The sequence below is a fragment of the Garra rufa genome, chromosome 23 (assembly GCF_049309525.1).
Source record: "Garra rufa chromosome 23, GarRuf1.0, whole genome shotgun sequence".
Classification (NCBI taxonomy): domain Eukaryota; kingdom Metazoa; phylum Chordata; class Actinopteri; order Cypriniformes; family Cyprinidae; genus Garra; species Garra rufa.
In genome coordinates this window covers 34,159,080-34,168,028 of record NC_133383.1, presented here as the reverse complement: position 1 = coordinate 34,168,028, position 8,949 = coordinate 34,159,080, and positions in this window count along the sequence as shown.

The following is an 8,949-nucleotide window of genomic DNA, read 5'->3' as shown; positions in this document are numbered from 1 at the left end:
AATTGCTGTAACATCTAGATTAATAGCTGTATTTTGAACGTTTGACTCAGGTAAGATAATTAGTTTAGTTTTGCAATAAAGTATAGAAAATGAGTGCTGAAAAGGATAAATAGCTGTAACATCTAGATAAATATCTTTATTTTGAACGTTTGACTCAAATACGATCATTTTCTCCCAAATACGATAATTTTGAGCTTCTGGTACGATACTTGGACATTTCCAATCTGGCAACACTGGCGGGGGTTTATTGCTGTTGCTGCTGGAGTCGCTGCTCGGGATGGAGATGTAACGATCGTCGTATAAAGCCTTGAATTTGGGTCTGTTCCTCGCAATCGTATGAATTCTGAAGATCTGGATTACAGCGTACAAATAAAATTGTTTGATTTTATGATTATGATGCGTGTTCGGTGCATTTTATGGTTGTATTGTTAGTCACAGCATGTCGGAGAAAACGCCTTTTGTGTCCCACCACGGCAAACGAAGCTAATATTACATGAATGGTTAAACGATTGCAGAAATGTCATTTATTTTAATGGTTTAAAGTGTAGTCTTGTTTAACATTTTGTAGACCTTAAAATGCTAAAAATACATAAGTATTTGTACGTTTAGATGCTGTAAATACGTCAGTATTGTATGTTTTAGTGTCTGGAAAAACGTAAGTAAATGTACGTTTTGGAGAACCACATTTTATGTAAATACATACGAATTATCATGAGATCACGTTGCTTAAAGACATGTTGGTGAAGGGTTAAGATGTTTTAAAATAATGGGCCAGATCACAGTAGTAGTTCATACGGACTGACAAGGTAACACTTGAGTTATTAGTGAAGGGTTAACATGTTTTTCACTTTAAAATAATGGGCCAGATCACACTAGTAGTTCATGCGGACTTACAAGGTAACACTTGAGTTATTATTGAGGGGTTAACATGTTTTTCACTTTAAAATAATGGGCCAGATCACAGTAGTAGTTCATACGGACTGACAAGGTAACACTTGAGTTATTAGTGAAGGGTTAAGATGTTTTTCACTTTAAAATAATGGGCCAGATCACACTAGTAGTTCATGCGGACTTACAAGGTAACACTTGAGTTATTAGTGAAAGGTTAAGATGGATTTTGCAAGTAATTTACAATAAACAGTTTTTATCATATTTTATATGACATACTGTACAGCCATGCATTTCTTTGAAGCACCATACTGATATTCTAACAGACATTGTAATGTGGAAAATGTTGTGTTTGTGCTAAACAAAATAAATGCAGTTAATGTCTTCATTATGGAAGCAAAATAACATATTTACTATCACACTAAAGAGAAGCCTGCCCCAGAATACTTAAAAAAAAACAAAAAAAAACAACAACAACAACAACAACAACAACATTGAACTAAATGCAGCTCACAATAGTGAAATAATCCAATCATGAGAATACAATCATTGATGTCATTACATCCTAATTAAATAAATTATATGTTTGTTTGAAATGAACAGAGAACACATCCAGTCATATTTTGGTCAGAGTCACAATTTCAGCCGGTGATGGTGGTGGTTTTCATAAATTAGTTTGCACAAAGAACCTAATTTTTGATTTTATAAATGTTACTGTTGTGATAATTAATTAGTTATTCTTTATGAATTGGTCACAGTTCACAAGTAGTTCTCAATGACAATTTTTTCTTTAGTAATTATCAAATACCTAATAAGGGACTACCTTTGTCCAAAATTAGCAATTACCTACTGCTTAGTTAATCTTGCTTTTCTATTAGTTAATAGTATTAAGTTAAGTGTTAATGTAGAACTACCTATTACTTCCTGCATAGTTACTTGTTAACAACGGCCCATTATTCTAAAGTGTTACCTATATTCTTACTGTCAGTTAACAAATTTACAATAGAATTTAGCTTTGCTTCCCAGATAGTAACAGAGTCTTGGCCAAATCTGGCTTACATTCCACACTTGTCTTTTATTCACAGTCTTGACTGCAAAAGTTTGTGATTTGTTTTTATTTTTGTATTTGTTATGTACTATAGATTCTGACAATTTAAAAAAATCAGGCTCCTGTATTCATGAAATCAATCACTATCTTTGTTCAAACACGGCAGTAAATTAAAGTGCTGTTTTTGTGCGGTCTGTCATATTTTAGTAGCTATATACAACAAATCTACAGCGCTTCCATTAGGCAATTTTTTACGAAGCTGTCAACACTGTAAACTCTGACGACATGCAATCAGTTGACGAACACCCATTCATATATAGACTATGTTATTCAATAATATGTATAAAATTATTTTATTTACAAATTTTGTGTTTTCCCTGTTTTATTCGTTTAATATTGTGAAACTGGTGCCATTGCTTTTTTTGTTATTATTTTTTTGCAAGAAAGAATACAACCCCCCAAAATATGAGATAAATCCAGCCCTGTACATGATACTGATTTTTGTTGCCAAATTGGTTTGGAAGAGTGGTTAAATAAACAATTAAACTGAACTTGTATGCCTGTATTACTGACAATTTAATTGATCACTGAGAGAGCAATGACTTGGTATGATGTTGGTTCAATAGAAAAATGAAATTTTAAAAAATAGCTTAGATGTAGTGAACTACTTTTGCCATGATGCTGTAGCTTAGCTTGCTACATTACCCAAGGCTGTAGCTTTAGTGTAGTTAAGCTTCATTTAATGAAGAGTAACTGTTAGCTTAGCTCACTACATTTTCCAAGTAGCTTGCCCATCACTGTGAATTAATTAACTACAGACCAATTTCGAATCTCCCTTTTCTGTCAAAGATACTAGAAAAGGTAGTATCCTCACAATTATGCTCCTTCTTAGAGAAAAATGGTATCTGTGAGGATTTCCAGTCAGGTTTTAGACCATATCATAGTACTGAGACTGCTCTAATTAGAGTAACAAATGACCTGCTATTGTCAAGCGATCGTGGTTGCATCTCTCTATTAGTGCTACTGGATCTTAGTGCTGCATTTGATACTATTGACCACAACATTCTTTTAAATAGACTTGAAAATTATGTAGGCATTAGTGGTAGTGCACTGGCATGGTTCAAATCGTACTTATCTGACCGTCATCAGTTTGTGGCAATAAATGAAGAGGTATCATTTAGATCGCAAGTGCAGTATGGAGTACCTCAAGGCTCAGTGCTAGGGCCATTACTTTTTACGCTTTACATGTTACCCTTGGGAGTTATCATCAGGAAACATGGTGTTAGCTTTCATTGTTACGCTGATGATACTCAGCTCTATATTTCTTCGCAGCCCGGCAAAACATATCCATTCGAAAAACTAACAGAATGCATAGCTGATATTAAAAACTGGATGGCGAATAACTTCTTACTGTTAAATTCTGAAAAAACAGAGGTATTAATTATTGGACCTAAAACCTCCACAAGTAATGACCAAAAACACAGTCTAATACTAGATGGCTGCTCTGTAAATTCGTCATCATCAGTTAGGAACCTAGGCGTCCTATTCGATAGCAATCTCTCCTTTGAAAGCCACATTTCTAGCATCTGCAAAACCGCATTTTTCCATCTTAAAAATATATCGAAATTACGACCTATGCTATCAATGTCAAATGCTGAAACATTAATTCATGCGTTCATGACCTCAAGGATAGATTATTGTAATGCTTTATTGGGTGGTTGTTCTGCACGCTTAATAAACAAACTCCAGCTGGTCCAAAATGCAGCAGCTAGAGTTCTTACTAGAACCAGAAAGTATGACCATATTAGCCCGGTTCTGTCAGCACTGCATTGGCTCCCTATTAAACATCGTATAGATTTTAAAATCTTGATAATTACTTATAAAGCCCTCAATGGTTTAGCTCCTCAGTACTTGAATGAGCTCCTATCGTATTATAGTCCTTCACGTCCGCTGCGTTCTCAAAATTCTGGCAATTTGATAATACCTAGAATATCAAAATCAACTGCCGGCGGCAGATCATTTTCTTTTCTAGCGCCTAAACTCTGGAACAATCTACCTAACACTGTTCGGGAGGCAGACACACTCTGTCAGTTTAAATCTAGATTAAAGACACATCTCTTTAACCTGGCTTACACATAAAATCATTAACACATTTCTATAATTCAAATCCGTTAAAGGATTGTTAGGCTGCATTAATTAGGTCAACCGGAACCGAAAACACCTCCCATAACACCTGATGCACTCGTTGCATCGTAAAAAGAATGGCATCTACGCTAATATTAGTCTGTTTCATTCTTATTCCGAGGTCACCGTAGCCACCAGATCCAGCCTGTATCCGGATCAGATGGTCACTCCAGTCCCCCGGATCCAGTCCGTACCCAGCTTAGATCGTGGATCACCACCTAGAGATGACTTCAATAGCCGTGGATGTCAACCAGATGAGCTCCAAGGCGGATCATCAATAAAGACCTCGCCAACCTTGACGGCCATCGGCACTACACCACAGGAACCTGATGAGTTCTCTACAATCAGACATTGGTACAAACTGTTGTTTGGTCTGGCCAGAGGAGAACTGGTCCCCCGACTGAGCCTGGTTTCTCCCAAGGTTTTTTTCTCCATTTCTGTCACCTGTGGAGTTTTGGTTCCTTGCCGCTGTCGCCTCTGGCTTGCTTAGTTGGGGACACTTTCCAGCGATATCGTATACTATTTTAACTGAACTGACGATGATATCACTGAATTCATTGATGAACTGCCTTTAACTGAAAATTGATTGTTACAATAATGCGTTACTTACACACTATTGTGCTGTTTAAATACTGTTCAGTTGCTTTGACACAATCTGTATTGTAAAAGGCGCTATATAAATAAAGGTGACCTGACCTGACCTGCATCTCCGATCTGATGAGGAACTGTTCTCCACTGCAAATAAGTTCTGACCAATCAATACTTTGCTGTGGTAAATGCCTTGGTCAACAACTTTCCCCAGGAGTCGCTTTAAAGCCAGCATATGTTGTACAGGCAACTGTTTCACTACACCTTTACAGAAAAAGGTGAAGATATCCCTTTTAAAAGACTTCTGTGGGAGAACACTGCTGCAGTTCCAGAGATTCTCAATGTAGCTGACCACAGTTGGTGATGCGTCGTTCGCTTCTTTTACCATTTTAGGGATTCTTCTCCATAGCAAAAAGGATTTTGCTATTTGAATGGGGACATGCTGAGTTCCATGGAAGAAACTCAGCAGTTTCCTGTTGTTGGCCTCAAAAGAAAAGGCAGATGCAGCCCAAAGGGGTCCCCAGCTATACACACTGCTTGCTAAATGTGTCAGCTGATGCACATTAAATTAGATGTGCTGTTTGCCATAGAGCGTTTCAGCATTTATGACAAATTTTTTCAGCATCAAATCAGCTTTTTCAATCAGATGTTTTGGCACTCTGGGCTGTAACAGAATGTGGAGAGAAAAGCAAAGACACCAATGTTGATAGAATTTTGTAGGTAGTACACCCATGAGAACAAAAAGGGAATAATACAAGAGGAAAGACTTCCACTCCGTAGCTATAGGAATACCAGTCAATTTTGACCTTGTGGGGACATATCTCAGGTCCCCATGAGGAAACAGGCTTATAAATCATGCACAATGAGTTTTTTAGAGGAAGTAAAAGTGTGCACAATCTCCTGTGAGGGCTAGGTTTAGGTGTAGGGTAGGTGTAGGGTGATAGAAAATACGGTTTGTACAGTATGAAAACCATTACGCCTATGGAATGTCCCCATAAAACATGTAAATGTGTGTGTGTGTGTGTGTGTGTGTGTGTGTGTGTGTGTGTGTGTGTGTGTGTGTGTGTGTGTGAAATGTAGTTTTAATTGATTTTTGACAACTTTTTCACAGAAATGTCTAAGTTATTCAAAGGCATGGAGAGGCGCGTTCTCCTAAAACTGGACCAAATCCTTGCAGATATTAAAGCAGCAATACAGCAAACGGTGAACCAGCCAAGCACCTCTGCTGCTGCTGACGTAACTGAGGTCCTTGAGGAGCCATGCGGGACAGTGGAAGAACTGGAAGAGCTGTCCAATAAGCTGAAAGATATTGACTTCCGCAGAAAGATTGTATGTACTGAAGCATCCATCATAATATGCAATTTGATGTTATGGTATGCAGTTGCTAGATACTGTGCATTAACAGCTTCCTTGTTTGTAGATTCGGTACCTTTGTCTTCTGAGTGGAGGAAGTTTGGGCGACAGCATAAGGAGAATTCTCAGCAAAATTGGAGAAAAGTCCCTATGGGCTAAATACAGCTATAAAGGGAGGAAAGGAAAGCGCCCATTTCAGCATCTACTGATTAATGATGTCATCATACGTTAGTTCAAAAATGCTGCTCATGACAACCTGACTGACTCCACAGCTTGCAAAAAGTGCACTGTAAAATGATAAGATTCTCTTGACTAAATGTACTAGCGATCACTGACTTATTGAAAAATTGAGGTAACCCGTTGCCTTATAGTTAAGTAGATAATTTTTACAAATTAGTAAATTGTCAAAACTTATTTTTAATTATTATTTACTTAAAGGAGAAGTCCACTTCCAGAACAACAATTTACAGATAATGTACTCACCCACCTTGTCATCCAAGATGTTCATGTCTTTCTGTCTTCAGTCATAAACAAATTATGTTTTTTGAGGAAAACATTTCAGCATTTTTCTCTCTGATATGGTGCCACAAATTTGAACTTCAAAAATGCAAACGTTCACAAATTCTGTTGTAAACGATCCCAGTCGAGGAATAAGGGTCTTATCTAGTGAAACCATGGGTTATTTTCATAAAAACAATAGCAATTTATATACTTTTTAATGTCAAACACTCGTCTTGTCTTACTATGCCTAGACTGTTTTTGTTCTGGTTCATGTAGGGTATGTTGAAAAACTCCCAACTCATGTTCTCAACTTCAAAATTGTCCTATATCACTGTTTTACCTTTTTGGTTAAGGGTGTTTGATCTTTTTTGCATGTTCACTTTGCAAAGACTGGGTCGGTACTTTTGCAGCGATGTAGGATGATTTTGAAATTATTCCTGAAGTTGAGGGAGAAAATATGGTCTGCGTTTTTTGACACACCCAACTGTCTTGAGCCAGAATACACAGAGTTCTAGGACTGCAAGGCAAGACGAGTGTTTGATAATAAAATGTATATAAATTGTATTATTTTAACATTTTAAAACCGATCGTTTCGCTAGATTAGACCCTTCTTCCTCGGCTGGGATCGTATGAAGCCGCATTTAAACTGCATTTTGGAAGCTCAAAATCGGGGCTCCATAGGAGAAAAATGCTGAAATGTTTTCCTCAACAAACATAATTTCTTTACGACTGAAGAAAGAAAGACATGAACATTGTGGATGACAAGGGTGAGTACAATTATTTATAAATTGTTGTTCTGGAAGTGGACTTCTCCTTTAATTTTATAGGAGTCATGGACATGATTCTTTAGGGTTAATAATATACTTTGGTTAAAATTCTCTATGGTTGTGTAAAACACCACCCTTTTTATCTTGTCAAAATCAGCTCTTCAAAATTCATCCTGTTCTGGTCGAGGTTGCTTTAAATGTTAATGAGCTCTGCCCTCTCTTCTCTCTGTGGAGTTTAACCGCATTTAGCTCCTAAACTTGCTAACTAGCACGTTATTAGGAAAGATGATCGCAAAGATTCATTAAAAAACACTTCTGCTGTAAGTGAAGCTGGATCATGAATGATAGACAGAAATATGTAGATCGGGAGGCACATAACCTTCACAAAGAAAGGTAATCTACTGCATCTCCAGCGGCTCAGATATCGGGAGTAAATGACGATCACTACGTTCATTATTACATCCAGCAACACGACAATTCAAAGATATTCTAGTCTAATTTACATCCCTGCTCCGGCATCGAAAACAAAGAGGTCGGACTGTTACAGCTGAACTGAGGTAAGAGCTCATGTCAGTCAACTATGGTGGGAGCGGCCTCTGTGTGACGCAACAACGACAGGCCTCTGAGAATGGCTCGATTTGAAAAAGGGAATATTATTTTTTACAGATTAACTAAAAACCACAGCATGGATTTTTATCATTATAGGGCAGATTTGTACATACACTGCCAACACACATTAATGTTTAAACATGTAAAAGTGAACTTTAAGTGACCCCTTTAAGGCAATGGGCATTTTTTTAAAGTTAAGTCAACTTATGTTATGTAAACTCATTATTTTATATTGGAAATAATGTGGGTTTTATGACCATTTGTCTGAAAGCATGGTTTGAATGGTTGTGGCATTTTATATTTTGATTAAAGTATGAACACACATGGCATTCTATGAGGAGGTGGCATACACCAAAGTGTGCATCATTAAATGAACATTAGTTTGATAGGAGACACATAGTTATAGGTGGGTCACATTGACTAGTACTTCACACATTAAGCATACATAGAATAAAAAAATACAATTCAAGAGACATTAACCAAGACAGTTATAGTACATAGTATAGTGTGAAAAGCACAATGACCTAATGACAGACAGGATGTCATGTAGTCTGAACAGCACAGTGTTTCGCCAATTAAGTCGTAGGTATGCCTCAACTGTGAGAGACAAAATCAAAAAGAAAATAACTTTGTATGATTTTTAAATAATTAATTTCCCTTTTATTGCATGAAATAAGTATTTGATCACCTACCAACCAGCAAGAATTCTATCTCTCACAGACCTGTTAGTTTGTCTTTAAGAAGCCCTGTTATACTTGTTACCTGTATAAAAGACACTTGTCCACACACTCAATCAGACTCCAACCTCTCCACTATGGGCAAGACCAAAGAGCTGTCTAAGGACACTAGGGACAATCAATGATCCTGAGAAAGGTGAGGGATCACCCTAGAACTAAACGGGAGGACATGGTCAATGACCTGAAGAGAGCTGGGACCACAGTCTCATCGGTTACCATTAGTAACACACTACACCGTCATGGATTGTAATCCTGCAGCGTGTGCAAGGTCTCC